This window comes from Chlorocebus sabaeus, chromosome 28 (assembly GCF_047675955.1).
Source record: "Chlorocebus sabaeus isolate Y175 chromosome 28, mChlSab1.0.hap1, whole genome shotgun sequence".
NCBI classification, from domain to species: Eukaryota; Metazoa; Chordata; class Mammalia; order Primates; family Cercopithecidae; genus Chlorocebus; species Chlorocebus sabaeus.
In genome coordinates this window covers 2,027,366-2,049,411 of record NC_132931.1, presented here as the reverse complement: position 1 = coordinate 2,049,411, position 22,046 = coordinate 2,027,366, and the positions used below count along the sequence as shown (strand labels likewise).

The 22,046-nt window shown below is 39.7% G+C and overlaps 1 protein-coding gene and 1 pseudogene across 3 annotated transcripts in view; one reads left to right on the top strand and one right to left on the bottom strand.

Annotated features, from left to right (window-relative positions):
- Positions 1–22,046, bottom strand: part of LOC103246597 (S-adenosyl-L-methionine-dependent tRNA 4-demethylwyosine synthase TYW1) — a 266,737-nt gene that overhangs the window by 77,399 nt on the left and 167,292 nt on the right. The gene's annotated exons all lie outside the window — the stretch shown is intronic.
- Positions 8,401–10,070, top strand: LOC103246596 (high mobility group protein HMG-I/HMG-Y-like; annotated as a pseudogene).

The window sequence follows — 22,046 nt, the reverse complement described above, 5'->3', positions numbered from 1 at the left end:
TGATGCTTTGTTATGGTAGTATCTTTTCTATTTTTCCTCTTTTAACTAACATTTAACTGATATTTTAATAACTGGTATACAGAAATATAACTGATTTTTGTAAGCTGACCGTGTATATAGCAGTCTTGTAAAATACATTTATTAAAGTGAATAATTACAAATTTTGGAAGGGATTGTATATGTGCATATTCATTTACTAAAAATGTCATCTTCCTTTCCAATTCTCTTTTTCCCCTTTTTCTTGTCTTTTAGCACTAGCCAGGACTTTGATTCCATGTTAAATGGAAGTGGTGATAAAGACAGTGGGTACGCTTGTCTTATTCTGCACAGTAAGGTTTTAAACATTTGCTCATGAAGTATGACTTTTAAGGGTAAACATCTTTATCAGATTAGGAAGTTTCCTTCTAATCTTCATTTGCTATAAGATTTTAACCATAAATAGATATTGATTTCTGTCAAATTCTTTTTATGCATCTATTAAGCTTATCCTACCATCTTTCTTTTTATTATGACATTATAAATAGGTTGATTTTTACATATTAAACAAAACTTGCATTCTTAGAATAAAGCCAATTTTTCATGGTTTTATAGACTGCTGTCTTTAGTTTGTTGATCTTTTCTTTAAAATAGTTGCTTCTGTTTCTGAGTAAAAATCACTTTTGTCTTATTCTTCTTAGAATTTAGTATAAAGATTATTCTGAACTGGCCAGATGCGGTGGCTTATGCCTGTAATCCCAGCACTTTGGGAGGCCAAGGCAGGCGGATCACCTGAGGTTGGGAGTTCGAGACCAGCCTGACCAACATGGAGAAACCCCGTCTCTACTAAAAATACAAAATTAGCCAGGCATGGTGGTGCATGCCTATAGTCCCAGCTACTTGGGAGGCTGAGGCACGAGAATTACTTGAGCCTGGGAGGCGGAGGTCATGGTGGGCCAAGAACACGCCATTGCACTCCAGCCTGGGCAACAAGAGTAAAATTCCATCTCAAAAAAAAAAAAAAAAAAAAGGTTATTCTGAACTAATAAAATGAGATGGAGAGAGCTACTATTTCTCTCTGGAATAGCTGTGTAGGGTTGGTGTTAGTTCTCCTAATGACTGGTATCATCAAGAACTGATATAATTCAATGGTGAAACCATCTGGGCCTGAAGTTTCCTTTGGACGAGGTTTTATAAAAAAGCACTTTACTTAAGAAGTATAAATCCATGTAGATCATTTCATCTAGTATTAATTTTCTTAAGTTTCATTTTCTAGGAATTTGTATATTTCATCTAAATTCCCAAATTAATTGGCATAAAGTAATTCAAAATATCCTCCTATCTTTTTAATGTCTATAGGATCTATGGTGATGTTTCATTTTCATTTCTAACATTACTTATTTGTATCATCTCTCATTTTATTAAACTTGCCATGTAATCATCAGTTTTGTAAGATTTTTTGAATAACCAACTTTTGCTTTTTTATAATCCTATTTTATGAATGTTTTTTATTTCCTTAACTTCTGCTCTTTTTATTTCCTTCCAAGTACTTACTCTATGTTTAATTTACTGCTCTTTTCTTTTAAAAAAAAAAAAAACATTGTTGGTACCAATTAACTTCTTAATATATGCATTTATCTTATTGATTTTTAACCTATTGCCTATACTAAATAGGCATTTTGTCTTCTTCAAAACATTTTTTTTCTCCTTCACTCTGGAAAAATATTTTCATCAGGAACAGACTTCTAGATTGGCAGCTCTTGGCAAATTTCAGCCCTTTGAAGTTCAATGGTTTGTGCTTTCATTTCTGTTGTGCAATCAAGTACTGGCCTATTGTTGCTCTTTTGAAAGTAATCTCTCTTTATCTCTGCCTGCTTTTAAAAATTTCATAAAATGTGTTTATTTATCCCGTTTGGGTTTCTTATGTTTTCCTGTATTGCCCCAAATTTCTATAATAAATGAGTAAAAATTTTGTAATGGGGGAAAAAAACGTCATGCAGAAATGTTAATCTGATAAGCAGCATAATGGTAAGTTCAGAATATCCCAAGAACATAGGGGAAGGGGGTCCTAACGTGACAAATGTCCCAAAGGGTCTAACTATAGACATCTTGCTTATCAAACAAAAGACAAGACCAGCACTATGCAACAGAGCTTCACACAATTCTCCACGACAATACTCCTAGAAAACCCATTTGCTATTGGTATGTAAGCAAACAGAATGGGTTGTTTGTCTGCAACCCATCTATAGGTAAGGCTGATCCAACATTTGAAAATCAGTTAATGTAATCCATCACATCAACAAGATAAGGAAGGAAAATCACATGATTATATCAATAGATGCCAAAAAGCATAAAACAACATTCACCACCCATTCATAATAAAAACTCTCAGCAAACTAGAAAGAGAGAAAAATTTTCTCAACTTAATAAGGATATCTACAAAAAACCTACAGCTAACATCATACTTAATGGCAAGAACCTGGAAGCTTTCCCACCAATATCAGGAACAAAGCAAGGATGTCTTCTCTCACCACTGCTTTTCAACATGGTACTAGAAGTCTTATCAATGCAGTAAGACAAGACAGGGGAATACAAGGAAAACATATTTGGAAGAAAGAAATAAAACCTGTCTATGTTTAGAGATAACATGATTATTTATGTAGAAAATCCACTAATCAATCGTAACAACCAGATGTTGTGTGCCGCTTGATTGATGCATTAGGAAACAGTACAGCAACAATTATTAAGTATTCTTGCCAAAAACTGAATATATTGTCAATCAAGCCTTTAGTTGTAACTACCATTTTACAGGAAGTACAAAGAAACATAGACTATATTAAAAGATACCAAAAGGACTCAATCAGCCAAATTCGGGATGTTGCAAATTCTAATGACAAATAACCCACCTTCTTCCACAAATACGTGGCACACAAGAAAGGGAAACAGGATTGGAGCAATCACATTACAAGAAGTATAAACAAAGTACAATGTGAGAATCTTGTTTGGATATTACTCTGAGAAAAAAAGTAACAAAAACACATTCTTTTGGAAACTATCAGAGAAAATGAGCCACGCTTGAATTTTCAGGAAATGCATTAAGATGCATTATTAATTGTATTAGGAGTGATAATGATATTGCGTTTATATTTTGTTTTTAATCTTTTTTAAATTTTTTGTTTTTTGAGACAGGGTTTCACTCTGTCACTCAGGCTGGAGTGCACTGGTGCATCACCATCCCCGGTTAATTTTTTTTTGCTTTTTGCAGAGATAGGGTCTCATCATGTTGCCCAGGCTGGTCTTGAACTCCTGGACTCAAGTGATCCTCCTACCTTGAACTCCCAAAGTGCTGGGATTATAGGTGTGAGCCACTACATCCAGCTTGTTGGTTTTTAAAAAATCCTTCAGCTGGAAGAAGAGACATAGGAAAGATTGAAGAGAAAATTTGTGGTTAAATCATGAATAATGACTGTATGAAACAAGAATGGTAAGGTTTTAGCTCGGCACAGTGGCTCATGCCTATAACCCCAGCACTCTGGGAGGCCAAGGTGAGCAGATCACCTGAGATCAAGAGTTCAAGACCAGTCTGGCCAACATGGTGAAACCCAGTTTCCACTAAAAATACAAAAAAATTAGCCAGGCATGGTGGTGCGCACCTGTAATCCCAGCTACTTGGGAGGCTAAGGGAGGAGAATCACTTGAACTCAGGAGGCGAAGCTTGCAGTGAGCTGAGATTGGGCTGCTCCACTCAAGCCTGGGCAACACAGTGAGACTCCATCTCAAAAAAAAAAAAAAAAATAGAATGGTAAGGTCTTGAGGGGTTCAAAAAATATGTAAAAGTAAAATGTACAACAAAAATAGCTTAAATGTTGGGAGGGAGTTAATGGAGTTAAGTAATCTAAGTATTATCACATATAAAATGATATAAATGCTAATTTACATTGACTTTAATAAGTCAAGGATGTCTGCTTCAATCACTAGAGCAACAACTAAAAGAACAATAGTAGAAAAATATTAAAAATAAACAGAATGGAAAACTTATAATAAAATTCCTTAGTTAAAAACAAAAGAAAGCAAAAAAATAGAGAAAAAGACAGCTAAAAAGAGAGAAAAATAATGCAAATAGATGCTAAATTTAAATTTAAATATGTCAATTATTGTATTTCATGCAAACAGATAAACACTCAAAAAGATAAAGATTTTCCAAACGTTTAAAAAAACAAACCCAATTATATGTTATTAAAAAGTCCAGGCCGGGCGCGGTGGCTCAAGCCTGTAATCCCAGCACTTTGGGAGGCTGAGATGGGCGGATCACGAGGTCAGGAGATCGAGACCATCCTGGCTAACACAGTGAAACCCCGTCTCTACTAAAAAATACAAAAAAAAATAGCCGGGTGACATGGCGGGCGCCTGTAGTCCCAGCTACTCGGGAGGCTGAGGCAGGAGAATGGCATAAACCCGGGAGGCGGAGCTTGCAGTGAGCTGAGATCCGGCCACTGCACTCCAGCCTGGGTGACAGAGCGAGACTCCGTCTCAAAAAAAAAAAAAAAAAAAAAAAGTCCTTCAGATGGAAGCAGAGACATACAAAAGAATAGAGAGAAAACTTTTGGGTAAATCATGAATACTGACTGCATGAAACAAAAATGGTAATGTCTTGTGGAGATATAACTTAAATATAAAGATACAAAAAAGGTTGAAAATAAAAACAAAAAGAAAAAAGTTGTCCTATGCAAACACTGACCATAAAAAAATACTAGTGTTGCTTTACTAGTATTAGACAAACAGACTTTAAGATGAGAAGGTGAGAAGGGCATTATAAAAGGGCCAATCCACCAAAAATATGTTAACAATTCTTAACTAGTATAACAATGTACTAGTACCTAACAATATAGCATCAATATGAAGTAACAATTGACATAACTAAAACAAGAAATGAACATAGCCATAATCACAATGGCACATCTGTAAACATCTCTCTCGGTAACCAATAATGTAAGACAAAAGAACTTTCTCAGTAACTAACAATTGAAGACAAAGGAGTAACAGCACAGGACACATGAACGACATGATTAACTTAAGTCTCCTCCAGGACCTAGCAAAAGAAGAGTAAATTAAACCAACAGTTAGGGTTAGGAAAGAAAAACAAAGGCTAGAACAGAGGTGAAAGAAATAGAGAACAGAAAAACTACTGGGGAGAACAAAGAAACCACAGGTATGTTCTATGAAAAGATCAACTAAACAGACCTTTAGCTGGACTAAGAAAAAGAAGACAGAGATAACTAAAATCAGAAATGAAAGTGGAGATAAATACTACTAACCTCACACAAATAAAAGGAATTACGAGAAAATACTATGAACAACTATATACCAAAAAAAGTAGACAACCTAAATTAAATGGACAAATTCTTGGAAATATGTTAATTACCAAAAATGACTCAAGGAGAAATGGACAATCAGAACAGACCTACAAGTCAAGAGATTGAACAATCAAAAAAACTCCCAACAAATAAAAGCTTAAGAGCAGATGGTTTCATTGCCAAACATTTCAAGAAGAATATTCTCAAACTCTTCCAAAAAAAATAGAAGAGGAAACACTTCACACCTCCTTCTCGGAGGCCAGCATTATCTTCATAACAAACCAGAAAAAGACATCACCAGAAAAGAAAACTATAATCCAATCCCTTATAATGTAGAAATTCTCAGCAGAATACTACCAAACCAAACCCAACATCATATTAAAATATTTTACATTATTACCAAGTGGGATTTATTCCAGGAATGAAAAAAAGTTACATACTACACGAATCCATTTATATGAAATTTCCAGTATAGATATATCCATAGAAACAGAAAACAGATTGGTGGTTATAAGGGACTTTAACCGTTTATGGAGGTATGGGGAGTAACTGCTTAATGGGTATAGGATTTTATGTTGGAGTAATAAAAATGTTTAGGAACTAGATAAAGGTGATAATCACACAAGACTGTAAATGTATGACATGCCACTTACTTGTTCATGTTAAAACAGTTCATTTTATGTTACTTGAATGCTACCTCAATAAAAATTTTTACATCTCTGTTAAAATTCCAGCTGTCTGTCTTGCAGGCTTTAACAGCTGATCCCCAAATGCATATGGAAATGCATAGGAACCCAGAAAGCCAAAATAATTTCAAAAAGAAGAGAGTTAGAAGATTCAAACACTGTGATTTCAAAGCGTACTCAAAGCTATGTTAATCAAGATGGTGTGGTACCACCATAAGGACAAAAGTGCAGATCAATGGAACAGAACTGGACAGTCCACAAAGAAAACCCATACACTTACGGCCAGTTGATTTTGTCAAGGTTGTACAAAGACAATTCAATGGGGAAAAAATAGTCTTTTCAACACATGGTACTGAGACAAGTAGTTATTCACAGGCAAATGAACATCTCACATTGTCCACAAAAATTAACTCAAAACTGCCCAAAGAGCTAAAACAATAAAACTCTCAGAAGAAAACATAAGGTAAATCTTTGTCACCTTGCATTAGGCAATTAAATATGACACCAAAAACATAAGCAAAAGAAGGAGGTAAAAAAGATACACTGGACTTTTTCCTAGTTAAAACTTTTTGTGCTTCAAGTTGGCAGCTTCTGAAAAAGTTAAATATAGAATTACTATATGACCCAGCAATTTTACTCGTAAGTGTATACCTGAGAGAACTGAAACATATATTCACAATAGTATTACTCGTAACAGTCAAAAGCTGGAAACAATGCCAACATCCATCAGCTGAAGAATGAATAAAGAAAATGTAGTATATATCCATCCAAGAGAATAGTATTCAGCAAAAGAGATGAAGTTCTAGGCCGGGCACAGTGGTTCACACTTGTAATCCCAGCACTTTGGGAGGCTGAGGCAGGTGGACCACGAGGTCAGGAGTTCGAGACCAGCCTGGCCAATATGATGAAACTCTAATAAAAATACAAAAATTAGCTGGGTGTGGTGGAGGGTGCCTGTAGTCCCAGCTACTCAGGAGGTAGGAGAATCACTTGAACCCGGGAGACAGAAGTTGCAGTGAGCCGAGATCACACCACTGCACTCCAGACTGGGGAACAGAGGGAGACTCCATCTCAAAAAAAAAAAAAAAAAAAAAAAAGATGAAGTTCTGATTCATGCTATAACATGCACTAACTTGGAAAACATTATACTAACTGTAAGAAGCAAGACACTATTGGAAGTTCTGAAATGAGATAATACACATGGTCATACTGTTTTGTAAATAAACTAAAAGTCACTGAATTATATACTTTAAAAAGGAATTTTTATGCTATGTAATTTCTTAATTTTAAAATGGAAAGGATGAATATCTATAATTTAATATGTGTAAGATGTTAAAAAGTAAACAATAATATAAATATAAGAAAAACAGAAATAAAAGAACAGAAATTAATAGAAGAAATGCCATAAAATAAGGATGGCAAGTATTCCAAAAATTACTTACAGAAAAATTTAACAAAAGTGACAAATTAATGGAAAGAATAAGAAATAGGCCAGCCACAGTGTTCATGCCTGTAATCCCAGCAGTTTGGGAGGCCGAGGTAGGCAGATCACCAAAGGTCAGGAGTTTGAGACCAGCCTGACCAACATTGTGAAACCTTGTCTTTACAAAAAATACAAAAATTAACCAGGCATGGTGTTGCACGCCTGTAGTCCCAGCTACTCGGGAGGCTGAGGCAGAAGAACCACTTGAACCTGGGAGGCCGAGGTGGCAGTGAGCCAAGATCGCAACACTGCACTCCAGCCTGGGCAACAGAGCCAGACTCCATCTTAAAAGAAAAAAAGAAAAAAAAAGAATAAGAAATAAAAATATGCATACTATTACTAGGAATGAAGAGGGGGACAATAGTACAGGTCCTACAGAAAGTATAGAGATGACAGAATATTATGGGCAGTTACACAAAGTCATTTTGAAATTTTAAATGAAATGTACAAAGTCCTAAAGAAAATACAACTTAATAAAATTGATAAACAGAAAATCTAAATAGTCCTATAATTATTTATGGTGTTTGATCTGAAATATTAAACTCTTCCAGAGAAAAGAAAAAGAGGGCCTATTCCTCTTACTCTTTTTATGAAGTCAGCATAATACTGATATTAAAACTTAAAATCATTAAAAGAAAGAAAATGACAGTTCGCATCTCTCTTGAACAGAAATGGAAACACCTGCCTCTAATGGGGACTCCGAGCCGGGGCTATTTCTGGCGCTGGCACGGCTCCAAGAAGGCATCCGCATTTGCTACCAGCGGCGGCCGCGGCGGAGCCAGGCCGGTCCTCAGCGCCCAGCACCGACGCTCCCGGCAAACTGGGGCGCGCACCGCAGGCCGGCGGCCGAGCTCGCGCATCCCAGCCATCACTCTTCCACCTGCTCCCTAGAGAAGGGAAGATGAGCGAGTAGAGGTCGAAGTCCAGCCAGCCCTTGGCCTCCAAGCAGGAAATGGACGGCACTGAGAAGCGGGGCCGGGGCAGGCCGCGCAAGCAGCCTCCGAAGGAGCCCAGCGAAGTGCCAACACCTAAGAGACCTCGGGGGCCGACCAAAGGGAAGCAAAAACAAGGGTGCTGCCAAGACCCAGAAAACCACAACTCCAGGAAGGAAACCAAGGGGCAGACCCAAAAAACTGGAGAAGGAGGAAGAGGAGGGCATCTCGCAGGAATCCTCGGAGGAGGAGCAGTGACCCATGCGTGCCACCTGCCCCTCACTGGAGGAGCAGCTTCCTTCTGGGACTGGACAGCTTTGCTCCGCTCCCACCGCCCCCGCCCCTTCCCCAGGCCCACCATCACCACCGCCTCTGGCCGCCACCCCCATCTTCCACCTGTGCCCTCACCACCACACTACACAGCACACCAGCCGCTGCAGGGCTCCCATGGGCTGAGTGGGGAGCAGTTTTCCCCTGGCCTCAGTTCCCAGCTCCCCCCGCCCACCCACGCATACACACATGCCCTCCTGGACAAGGCTAACATCCCACTTAGCCGCACCCTGCACCTGCTGCGTCCCCACTCCCTTGGTGGTGGGGACATTGCTCTCTGGGCTTTTGGTTTGGGGGCGCTCTCTCTGCTCCTTCACTGTTCCCTCTGGCTTCCTGTAGTGGGACCTGGGAGGGATCCCCTGGCCTTAAAAGGGGCCGAAGCCCCATCTCATCCTGGCCCGCCCTACTCCACTGCCCTGGCAGCAGCAGGTGTGGCCAGTGGAGGGGGTGCTGGCCCCAGGATTCCCCCAGCCAAACTGTCTTTGTCACCACATGGGGCTCACACTTTTCATCCTTCCCCACCTTCCCTCGTCCCTGCACTAGGTTGGGCAGCCCCCTTTGGCTCCAGGAAGGCAGGAGGGGTGTGTCCTTACTCCCGCTTCACTGTGGCCACAGCCCCCTTGCCCTCCGCCTGGGATCTGAGTACATGTGGTGGTGATGGAGATGCAGTCGCTTATTGTCCAGGTGAGGCCCAGGAGCCCTGTGGCCGTCACCTGAGGTGGGCTGGGGCTGCTCCCCTCACCCTACTTTGCTTCCGCCACTCAGCCATTTCCCCCTCCTCAGATGGGGCACCAATAACAAGGAGCTCACCCTGCCCTCTCGCAACTCCCCTCCTGCTCCTCCCTGCCCCCCAAGGCTCTGGTTCCATTTTTCCTCTGTTCACAAACTACCTCTGGACAGTTGTGTTGTTTTTTGTTCAATGTTCCATTCTTCGACATCCGTCACTGCTGCTGCTACCAGCGCCAAATGTTCATCCTCATTGCCTCCTGTTCTGCCCACGATCCCCTCCCCCAAGATACTCTTTGTGGGGAAGAGGGGCTGGGGCATGGCAGGCTGGGTGACCGACTACCCCAGTCCCAGGGAAGGTGGGGCCCTGCCCCTAGGATGCTGCAGCAGAGTGAGCAAGGGGGCCCAAATCGACCATAAAGGGTGTAGGGCCCACCTCCTCCCCCTGTTCTGTTGGGGAGGGGTAGCCGTGATTTGTCCCAGCCTGGGGCTCCCCCTCTGGTTTCCTATTTGCAGTTACTTGAATAAAAAAAAATATCCTTTTCTGGAAAAAAAAAAAAAAAAAAAAAAGAAGAAATGGAAACATCTTTTAAATGGTAATATACAAAAGAATCCCATGATACATAAAAAAGATAATGCATAGTGACCACGATGAGTTTATTGTATGAATAGAATTTGGTTTGTTTTTGAAAATCAATGCAATTCACCATATTGGCAGAATAAAGGAAATCGTATAATCTCAATAGATGCAAAAAAAGATATGATGAAAACCCAATAGCCATTGATAATAGTCACATAAAGCTAGGAATAAAAGGAAATCTCTTCAGTATGGTGGAGTATTTACAAAAAAAAAAAAACTGTAGACAGGGGGCTGGGGCTCACACCTATAATCCCAACACTTTGGGAGGCCGAGGTGCGTAGATCATGAGGTCAGGAGTTCGAGACCAGCCTGGCCAAGATGGTGAAACCTGTCTCTACTAAAAATACAAAAATGAGCTAGGCGTGGTGGTGAGCACCTGTAATCCCAGCTACTCGGGAGGCCGAGGCAGGAGAATCGCTTGAACCCAGGAGGCAGAGGTTGCAGTGAATTGAGATCGCGCTACTGCACTCAAGCCTGGGCGACAGAGTGAGACTCCATCTCAATCAATCAATAAATATAAATAAATTTTTAAAAAATAAAAACAGACCCAAACATGTAAGGATACTTAATTTATGACAAAACTGACACCGTAGAACAGGGCAGGGAAGGATTGTTTTTTAAAAAAATAAATAGCATTGAGTCAAATGGATACCTATTGTAGGGGGAAAAAAAGTCCCCACTTTAATGACTTTAAAAAAATTATAGACTTTAAAATGCAAAAGTAAGGAAAAACAACACAATATCTAGGAAATTACATAAGAAACTCTCTTCATGACTTTCTTAACTAGGATAAAATGCACTCACCAGATAAGGACACCTGATAAATGGACTACATTGAAATTGGCTACTTCTTATCAAAAGTCATGAGGCAATGGAAAGAGAAGACATAGAGCAAAAAGGGACGTTTACTCCTATCTAGAATACATTTAAAAATCCTATAAACCAATAAGAAAAAGACAATGCAAAAGAAACATTGACCAAAGCCTTGAATGTTCTTACATGGCCTTGAGATTTTCTGGCACTATCCACTAATGATGACTGAATGCAGCACACCCAATGAGGCAGCACTTCCACTCCCAGATACATAGTGAACATCAGTTACTCCACGTGTGTATCAAAAAACATGTACAGAAAGGTTATTAGTGCAATTATTCATCATAGCCCCAAACAGGATGCAATATGAATATCCTTCAATAGGAGAAGGAATAAATCGTGGCATACTCATATATTGACATAAAGCAATGAAAATGGATGAATTCCAGCTGTACACATCATGAATGAATCTAACAAACAGACATAAAGAAAAAACACATATATCCACAAAAGAATTTAAACTGTGAGGATTCCACAACCTTGAAAACCAGGCAAAGCTACCTTATGGTGTTAGCAATCAAAATAGCAATTATTTTTAGAGAGGGGAGGGGCTAATGGCCAGGAGAGAACTCTGAAGGTGCTATTAACATTCTATTTCTTGAGCTATTTGCTGGCTGTGTTCATTTTGTAGTAATTCATCCAGCAGTTCATGTAAGATCTGTGCTCTTTTCTGTGTGTATGGTATACTTTAATTAAAAAGCCTATATAAAAATTATATACAGACTATAGGCATGTGCCACTGCACCATGTATATATATTATTATATGTAATAATATATATTATTTTATTATATTTATTATATTATATTTGTTTTATATTTATTATATATTATAAATTTATATTATAAATATTTTTATATTCTAATATATTATTATATTAAAATATATTTATTGATTAATAAATATTATATTCTATTATATTATAAATTTTATATTATAAAAATTTATTATATTATGTATTATAAATTATAAATATTATATTTATATTATAAATATTATATGAGATATATTATATATAATAATATATATATAAGGTATTGGGAGGAGGCATTCAAATTTTTTAGTCTTTTTGTTTTTTGTTGAGAGACAGAGTTACGATCTGTCACACAGGCTGGAGTGCAGTGGCACAATCACAGTTCACTGTACCTGGAAGTCAAACTCCCAGGATCCTCAAAAGATTCTACCTCAGCCTCCTGAGGAGCTGGGATTACAGGTGCACACCACCTTGTCCAGCTTATTTTTTTATTTTTAATTTTTTTGAAGAGATGGGGTGTCGCTATATTGCCAGGCTGCTCTCAAACTCCTGGCCTCAAGCGATCTGCCCACCTTGGCCTCCCAAAGTGTTGGGATTACAGGCATAAGCCACTGTGCCTGGCCTAAAAAGTCTTTATTTTTGAGACAGGGTCTCACTCTGTCGCCTAGGCTCGTGTGCAGTGGCACAATCTTGGTTCACTGCAGCCTTCACCTCCCTGGCTCAAGTGATCCTCCTGCCTCAGCCCCCCAACTAGCTGGGACTACAGGTGTGTGCCACCGCACCTGGTTAATTTTTATCATTTTTTTTGAGGTAACGAGGTTTTGCTATGTTGCCCAGGCTGGTCTCAAATACCTGAGCTAAAGTGATCTGCCTGCCTCGGCCTCCCAGAGTGCTGGGATTACAGGTATGAGCCACCACACCTGGCCCTAAAAAGTCTTTATATGTTGTATACAGAAGTATTCACGGATAAAATGATATTATGTCTGTTATTAGATTTTAAATATTCCAATGCCTTCCCTACCGCCCAAACTGGGAAGACAGACAAAGCCAGAACTCCAGAATGCTAACGGTTGTCAAAACTAAGATGATGGTTACAAGGAATTGGTTGTATTATTGTCTCTCCTCTTGAGTACTATAAAAATCCACGATAAAAAGTTTAAAAATATATAGTCATGAGTTAAGAGTTCTGTTGCTTCTAATTAGGCAGCTTTCAGTGCTACATAGACTGGATGAGGTTATTATAACCGAGGACTACAGCTCTTAATTTCAATGATTTATCTTGACAGTTGCAATTCAAGACATACTCTAGTTGAGGCTGTGTCAAAACAAGATAAAGTGGTCTCCTAAAATATGGTACTGACTTACTAGTAATCAAAGAAATGCAAATTGAAGCAGTAATGAGGTACTATTTGGGCTTATCAAATTGGCAAAGATTTTTTTTTTAAACAGCAATATTCAGTGCTGCCTAGAGTTTAGCACGACAGGCATATTTGTTCATTGATGGTGGGAGTGTAATTCAGTACTAACGTTTAGAAAAGTAACATAGCAAGATGATTAAAGAATCTGAAGAATATTCACATCTGTTGACCTAGTAATTGCATTTCTAAAAATGTAGCTTATGGACATGACAAAAATTATGAAGAAAGACTGATGAATAAGCATGCTTATTCTAGCTTTACAATAATGAGATATGACAAACTCCAGATGACGACAAGAGGTGCAATCCCTAGGAATGGCTAGATGATTTATGATATCACCCTTTAGCTCACACTATTTCAGAACAGTGGTCACGAACCCCAACATATCTGAGGAACATCCTCCTAACAATAGCAGGGTTCAGTCTAGATGTGACTCTCAGAAAGAGAGCGAAACTTTCTTTTTGTACCTCGTTCCCATTGAGAATAACTGTTTTAGAGGAGTATTTGTTGACAAGCAGTAACTTTTTTTTTTCTTTTTTTGAGACAGTTTTGCTCTGTTGCCCAGGCTGGAATGCAATGGTGCCATCATAGCTCACTGCAGCCTCGATTTCCCAGGCTCAAGTCATCCTCTCACCTCAGCCTCCCGAGTAGCTGGAACTACAGGCACATGCCATCACATCCAGCTAATTTTTTTGTGTATTTTTTAATAGAGATGTTTCGCTATGTTGCCCAGCCTGGTCTCGAACCACCTGCCTCAGCCTCCCAAAGTGCTGGGATTACAGGTGTGAGCCACTGCTCCTGGCTTTAAGGGGTAATTTTTATGTTACAATGATGAATTTTTTAAAAGCTGAAAACAAAATTATACATGCAGTATGGCATTAATAATATATCTACACCAAAAAAATAAGGCTTAGAAGGAAATACAACAAAAGTTTTGAGATCAGAAAACATGTATACACACACACTTTTTAACAGTATTGATTCTTAAGATGAGATTGGTTGGGTTTAACAATCTCTTGATATGCCTGATCTCTGCTATCCATTATAGTAGATACTTAAAACTCTCCTGCTCGGCCAGGCATGGTGGTTTACGCCTATCTATAATCCCAGCACTTTGGGGGACCGAGGTGGGCGGATCAACTGAGGTCAGGAGTTCGAGACCAGCCTGGCCAACATGGTGAAACCCCATCTCTACTAAAAATACAAAAATTAGCTGGGCATGGTGGCGCATGCCTATAATCCCAGCTACTTGGGAGGCTGAGGTATGAGAATCACTTGAATCCAGGAGGCAGAGGTTGCAGAGAGCTGAGATCGCACCACTGCACTCCGGCCTGAGCGACATAGTGAGACTCTGTCTCAGGAAAACAAAACAAAACAAAACAAAACAAATCCTCCTGCTTAAAGATCAGAAATTTGGTAGAGAGTAGAAAGACTTGCCTTGAGTTCAGTAGAACCTAAGAAGACAGTGACATCAACTGAAATGTAGGACAGTGTGGCCAGAGTTTGAAGAGTCATGTACTCTACAGGTTACTTACAACAGGAAACACAAAAACAGAGCTTGACATCCACCCAGTAACTCGGTTAGTGTGCAGGAAGATATCACCTGTGTGAAGGAGTAAGCAGAGGGTGAAACCACAAGAAGATATGAGCGCAAGAAAGCAGAGAAGTGCAAGATGCACAAAGAAGAGGCTCAGAGCACTGGCAGCAGAATGTGAAAAAGAGGGCGTGTAAGCAAAGTAACCATGTAACGGCAGAAATAAAATTCCCACAAGAGGCTACAAACATTTAAAAAGAAGTAGTATTTACACTTTGGGAAAATCAAATGAGTAGTATGGAGCAGCGTTTCTTCATCCTTTGGAGGTTGGGAGAAATTAGAAGGGGGTGCTTATTGACATTTTGAACAGGACAGTCCGTAGTATGAAAATGACCTGTGCCCTGAGAACCAGAACACGGAAATTTACAATATGGTAACTGTATGGAAAAGGACAAAGAAATGAGAATACTCAGAGAAAGAATGACTAGTAAGGAATACAAAATGAAAAGAGCTGAAGACAAAATAGCTGAAAGAGAATAAATAAGTGGTAAGGTTTCTAGAGAAAGAAAGATGCAACTATAAAATCCTAAGGGCTACTCTATATACTTTCCAACTGGGAGAAGAGCTTTCTGAAAAAATCTAAAACCACCCCCACAAGATGAACAACAGAGGTGCCTTAATTACAGAAGAGTAAACAGAAGTCAGAGAAACAATGTCATAAAAATCAATCAGCAGAAGATCATGTTATTGCCTAAACCAGGATGTCATCGCAGACTCCCATGACTTCAAGCAACCTACTGACTTGGATGTCCGAGGATACTGACAAAAGTAAAATCTCTAGCAATGTTCCTGCACACAAAGTCTATCCATCACTCCTGCAGCAAATACAAACGAAGAGAAACAATTGGATCCCATGTGTGCAGAAGACAGGGTATGAGAAGGATATTTAAGATAGCCAAACTATGCTTCACAAAACGACTGAGACAAAGTAAATTTTAAAGGAATATAGAGCAGCCCCAAACTATATATCTCTAAAATCAAAGCCCTAGAGCAGGTCTATTTCTCCAGAAATATTACTTGTACCAATCTACAAGTTCCCAAAGTCCCAAATATTATAGTAAATACTCCCTTCCTGGGGAATTAATCATTCAAATGCAAAAACTCTACAGTCCAGGGATGCTCAGAATGGTCTTTTTTTTTTTTTTTTTTTTTTTTTGGAGACAGAGTCTTGCTCTGTTGCCCAGGCTGAAGTGCAGTGGCGCAATCTCGGCTCACTGTAAGTTCCGCCTGCCGTGTTCATGCCATCCTCCTGCCTCAGCCTCCTGAGTAGCTGAGACTACAGGCGTCCACCACCACACCTGGCTAATTTTTTTTTTTTTGTACTAATAGAGACGGGGTTTCACTGTGTTAGCCAGGATGGTCTCGATCTCCTGACCTCGTGATCCGCCCGTCTCGGTCTCCCAAAGTGCTGGGATTATAGGCATGTGAGCCACCGCGCCTGGCCCAGAATGTTTTTAACCCATCAGTTAACCTCCCTGTGCTGAAGTTTGGTCTTGCAAAACAACAAAAACAAAAACCAGACTCATTAGAAGGTGACTCAGTCCGTGAAGTAAGCCTATGAAGTTTCCTCCCTGGAAAGCTTATTAGTGACAAGATGTGCCTGGAGGTACAGCATTCTACTTTATGTCTGACACATAAGAAAGTGAATCTGGAATGACAGGAAGATGAGCCCAGAAAGAAGAGTAGACTACACTTATTATACAAACATTAGGATGCCAAAAATTAAGCCTTCCATCCAAAATCCTTCTTTATCTAATGTGCATTATTTATTAAATAACATATATATATAATGGACATATGGTCAAATAAGAGCTATAAATTCATCTCCTGAGCCATCCCCACTGCAACATAGATAAAAAATGAAAATCAAATAAAGCTAGTGAAAACATACAATGAAACAACCTCCTGGCCAGGAATTGGACCTAGTTGCCTGTTAGAGCACACATGCACGCAAAAATAACACCTACTCAAGATGAGCCTGCAAACCAGAATTCCAAAAGATCCATGGTAATCTAACATTTCAGAAAGAGAGCCAACCTAATCTACAATTAGAACATAAGCTTTAGTGAAAGAAAATTAAAGTGACAGGACAGGCAACTTTAAAATAACCAGAAGACATGGCTTCATAAAGATGGCAACTTTTCCAAATTAACCTACAAATTCAATGCATTCTAATCAATATCCCAAAGTTGTATGTGTGTGAAAACAAAAACTGATTCTAAAACAAATATGAAAATGTAATTAAAGGCTAAGAACAGGCAAGACCATTTTGGAAAAAAAAATTTTTGAAGAACATTACATGTCTTTTATGCTAGAAAACAAGGCTTACTATAAAGCTATGCTAAACTTAGTGAGGTAATGTGACAAGAGAGAAAAACTAACCAATGTAACACAGTAGAAAGCTCAGAAATAGATCCATGCACATATGGAAACTTAGTTATGAGAGGCAATCATTACAAATCATGGAGGTAGAAAATGAATTATCCAACAAATGAGGCTGGTTCAATCACTTATCCATTCGGGGAAGGTGAAATATCCCTGTGTCTTATCATACCTTAAAAAAGAAATAGAGAGGCCGGGCGCAGTGGTTCACACCTGTAATCCCAACACTTTGGGAGGGCAAGGTGGGCGGACCACTTGAGGTCAGTAGTTCGAAACCAGCCCAGTCAACATGGTGAAACCCCGTCTCTACTAAAAATACAAAAATTAGCTGGGCATGGTAGTGGGTACCTATAATCCCAGCTACTCAGGAGGCTGAGGCAGTAGAATTACTTGAACCCGGGAGGCAGAGGCGGCAGTGAGCCAAAATCATGTCACTGAACTCCAGCCTGGGCAACAGAGTGACACTCCAACTCAAAAAAATTTAAAAATTAAAAAATATATAGATAAATATGTGTATATATATGTATATGTATATGTATATGTATACACATACCTTAAGTCCTTAAGTCCTTAATAAAACATGTTTGCAAGTCATAAAAAATCACAAATATCTCAAAAGAAGAAACTGGCAAAGAACCAAAACAGATATTTAAAAAAAAAATAGAAATGGTTAATAAAAATATCATAAATTATTTCAATATCACAAATAATTAAACACATATTAAAACAATAGACACATGTAATAAAAATATTCAGAGTTGCAATGTTCATGATAGACACAAATTAGAAACAATTTTAATTAATTATTTAAGAGATAGGGTCTTGCTCTGTGGCTCAGGCTGGAGTGCAGTGGTGCAATCACAGTTCACTGCAGCCTCAGCCTCCTGGGCTCAAGAGATTCTCCCATCTCAGCCTCCCCATAAGACTACAGGCACTAGCCACCACCTCTGGCTCAACTTAAAAATTTTTGTGACATTGTTACAATGGAATTCTTCAAAGCAATGAAAAAAATTAACTATTACTACATATAACCTGGCTAAATGACAGACATAATGCTACTAAAGAAGCTACACAAAATAAAAGAGTATATTGAATGATTCAGAATAGTGGCTACCTTTGGAAGTGGGGGATGACAGGGAATGAACAGGAAAAATGCTTTTGGGGTGCCAGTTATACCAGTCAATTGACCTTATAGAAAGTTATCAAGCTGTACACTTTTTATATACCTTAGTGATATAGTATACTGTAAAACATTAACATTAAAAATCAGACATATATGTTACTGTTTATAAAGCTGATAATGATGACATATTAACATCTGGAATTGTACTTCATCATGTAAGAATGTGCAAAAATGACAAGACTACGAGATACAATCTTACTAAAGGGCAAATTTGGAAATATCTGTTAAACCTTTTTAACTATAACCTCCTATCTCTGGAATTTCCCTTCCGGAATTTAATGATCAGAAATATGTGCAAAGGTGTATATAAATTTTTGCAGTGCTATTTAATAGCAGATGGGTTAAGAAAATCATGACAAAACCAATTAATAAATAACTATGCAGCAATTTAAACTTGAGGTAATATAATACTTAGACAAAGGATCATGATGTATTACTAAGTGAAAAAAATCAGTAACTGAAGCCTTCATTTTAGGAAAGTAGAAAAAGAAGAGCAATTTAAGCTAAAGCAAGTAGAGGAAAAGAAATGATAAAAGTCATAGCAGAAATCAATAAAACCAGTAAGAGAAAACCAAAAGAGAATAATCAACAAAATAAAAATTTGGTCTGGAAAAAATTAAGTTAAATTAACAAAGTTCTAGCCAGGCTAACCAAGAAAAATGGAGAGAAGACACAAATTACCAATGTCAAAAATGAAAAGAGGGATCATGACTACTGATCTCATGGACAATTAAATAAAGGGAATACTGCAGACACCACACCTGCAAATTTGATAACATACATGAAATGAACAGATTCCTTGAAGACAAATTACCAAAACACACACAAGAAAAAAATCTGAATAGGCCTATCTATGTTAAAGAAAATGAATCGAGAATTAATAACCTTCCACAACAGCGAACACCAGGCCCAGATGGGTACATAGATGAATTCTACCAAACATTTAGGAAAGAAATGATACCAATACACCACAATCTCTTCCAGGAAATAAAAGCAGAGTGAACACTTCCCAGTTCATTCTATGAGGTTAGGATTGCCCTAATACGAAAACCAGCTAAAGGCATTTCTTCAAAAGGGAAATTAGAGAACGGTATCTCTCATGAACACAGACAGAAAAATCCTCAACAAAGTATTAGCAATTGAATCTAATAGTGTATAAAAATAATAATATACCTGCTGACCAGCTGGGATTTATTCCAGGTACGCAAGGCTGGTTCAACATTCAAAATTCACTCAGTATCATCCATTGCCAGGTTAGTACAGAAAAATCGTATGATTGTATCAATTGACAATGAAAAGCATTTAACAAAAGCCAACATCTATTCCTGATAAAATTCTCGGCAGGCCAGGCGCAGTGGCTCACGCCTGTAATTCCAGCACTGTGGGAGGCCGAGGCAGGTGGATCACAAGGTCAGGAGTTTGAGACCAGCCTGACCAACATAGCTGAACCCCGTCTGTATTAAAAATACAAAAATTGGCCGGGCATGGTGGCACGCACCTGTAATCTCAGCTACTCAGGAGGCTGAGGCAGGAGAATCACTTGAACTCAGGAGGTGGAGGCTGCAGTGAGCTGAGAGCATGCCACTGTACTCCAGCCTGGGTGACAGAGCGAGACTTCATCACAAAAAAATAAATAAATAAATAAAAAATAAAAGAAAATTCTCAGCAAACAAGGAATTAAGGGTAACTTCCCCAACATAATAAAGAACATCTAGAGAAAACCAACAGCTAATAGCAAACTTAATAGTGGGAAACTGCATACTTTCCCCCTAAAACATAACAGTCTTTACTAATCAAAATCACACAACTTCATAACACAAAGAATGAGCCTTAATATATACAAATTTTATTACAGCTCTCTGGTCTTCCACCCCAAAACACATAAGTACAATTTAATCATAAGAAAAGTATCAGAAAAATCCTAATCAGGGACATTCTACAAAATACCAGTCCTGCTCAAAACCGTCAAGGTATCAAAGACAAGGGAAGTCTGAGAAACTGTCCAGCCTAGAGAAGCCTAAGGAAATTAGTCCATTAAATATAAGGTGCTATCCTGAATGGGATCCTGGAATATAAAAGGGGCATCCCTTCAGCCAAACCTAAAGAAATCTAAATAAAAGTACGAATCTTATGTATTAATATTGGTCATAGGCCGGGTACGGTGGCTCACGCCTGTAATCCCAGTACTGTGGGAGGTCGAGGGCGTGGATCACCTGCGGACAGGAGTTCAAGACCAGCCTGGCCAATACGGTGGAACCCCGTCTCTACTGAAAATCAAACATTGCCAGGCGTAGTGGTTGATACCTGCAATCCCAGCTACTCAGGAGGCTGAGGCAGGAGAATTGCTTGAACCCAAAGGGCAGAGGTTGCAGTGGGCCGAGATAGTGCCATTGTACTCCAGCCTGGGCAACAAAGCAAGACTCCATCTCAAAACATAAACAACAAAAAATACTGGTTCATAAATTGTAACAAATGTACCATAGTAATGTAACATGTTAATAATAACAGAAACAGTGTGTGCTGGGAAAGGGGGTGTGCATGGGAATTCTGTACTATCTTTGTAATTTTTCTGTAAATCTAAAACTGTCCCAGGAGATGTCATCAAGATGGTTCACTAGAGGCGCTTGGTACTCACCTCCTCCACAAAGAAGGACCAGAATAGCAAGTAGATAACCACACCTCGAAAAGAGCATCTAAGAGACAATATGGGATTTTTGGCAGGGAAGTGACTGGGAATGTCTAAGGCACAGAAGGAGAGGGGAAAGGTAAGTAAGAGGTACCCACTGGCCCACATCCCCACCACCGACACCTGCAACCCTACCCCAAGAAGAGTCCCTCAGCCCTCACAAGTCCTAAGCCTGGCACAGGAGGCTTTCTGGAATCCACATGACTAACCGTTCCAGAGACAGAATTCACACTGGGTCCCACTCACACCAGGAACCCCAAGCAACTACATCACAGCACCGTATTGAGCTCAACCCCCACCAGACTGCACCCTGCCCTGGAGCCCAATAGCCCCTGCACCTCAACATCCCTGGAGCCCTGCTGGCATCCCCCATGTTCTTCCAGAAGGCTGTATGTAGCAGCACAACGCCAGTCGGACCCAGTGATGTGGCCAGGTCCCCCAGCACTCTAGTCCACCCCGTGTCCTACACCTTGGGAAACAGATGGCCAACACACGAGGATGACTAGTCCCAGGACAAAAAGAGCCAAAACGTGCTTTCCAAAGCCTGGCAGCTACCTGCCTAGGGCCACAGTCACCAGTAGCAACCCCTCCCTGCCAGTGGCAGGGCTGCCAAAGTACCTGCACACACCTTCAGGTGCCCTGAAAACGTGGTTTCTCCGAGCATGAAGACATGTCTGCCTATCCACACACACTGTCCAGGAGCCTGGGGATCAGCCCACTCCACCTGTCACCGACCACTGTCACCACCTGCATGTCCCAGGTGCCTGAGGATGGCCCATTGCCACTACTGATACAGCCAGCGCCATGGCACACTGTCTGGGGCCTAGAATCCACACACCCAGCTGACGAACGTCACCACTACTGCACGAGCATGCCACCTGGAGGCCCAAAGACTGGCCCGACCACGACCCCATGGCCACCACTGGCATCTGTGTCCGCCACCCAGGGCCATGCTGCCACCACCACTGACTGGTGCCTTACAACTGATCAGGCTGGTATCCCCTTCCCAGCAAAGCCTTACCACAGCCTC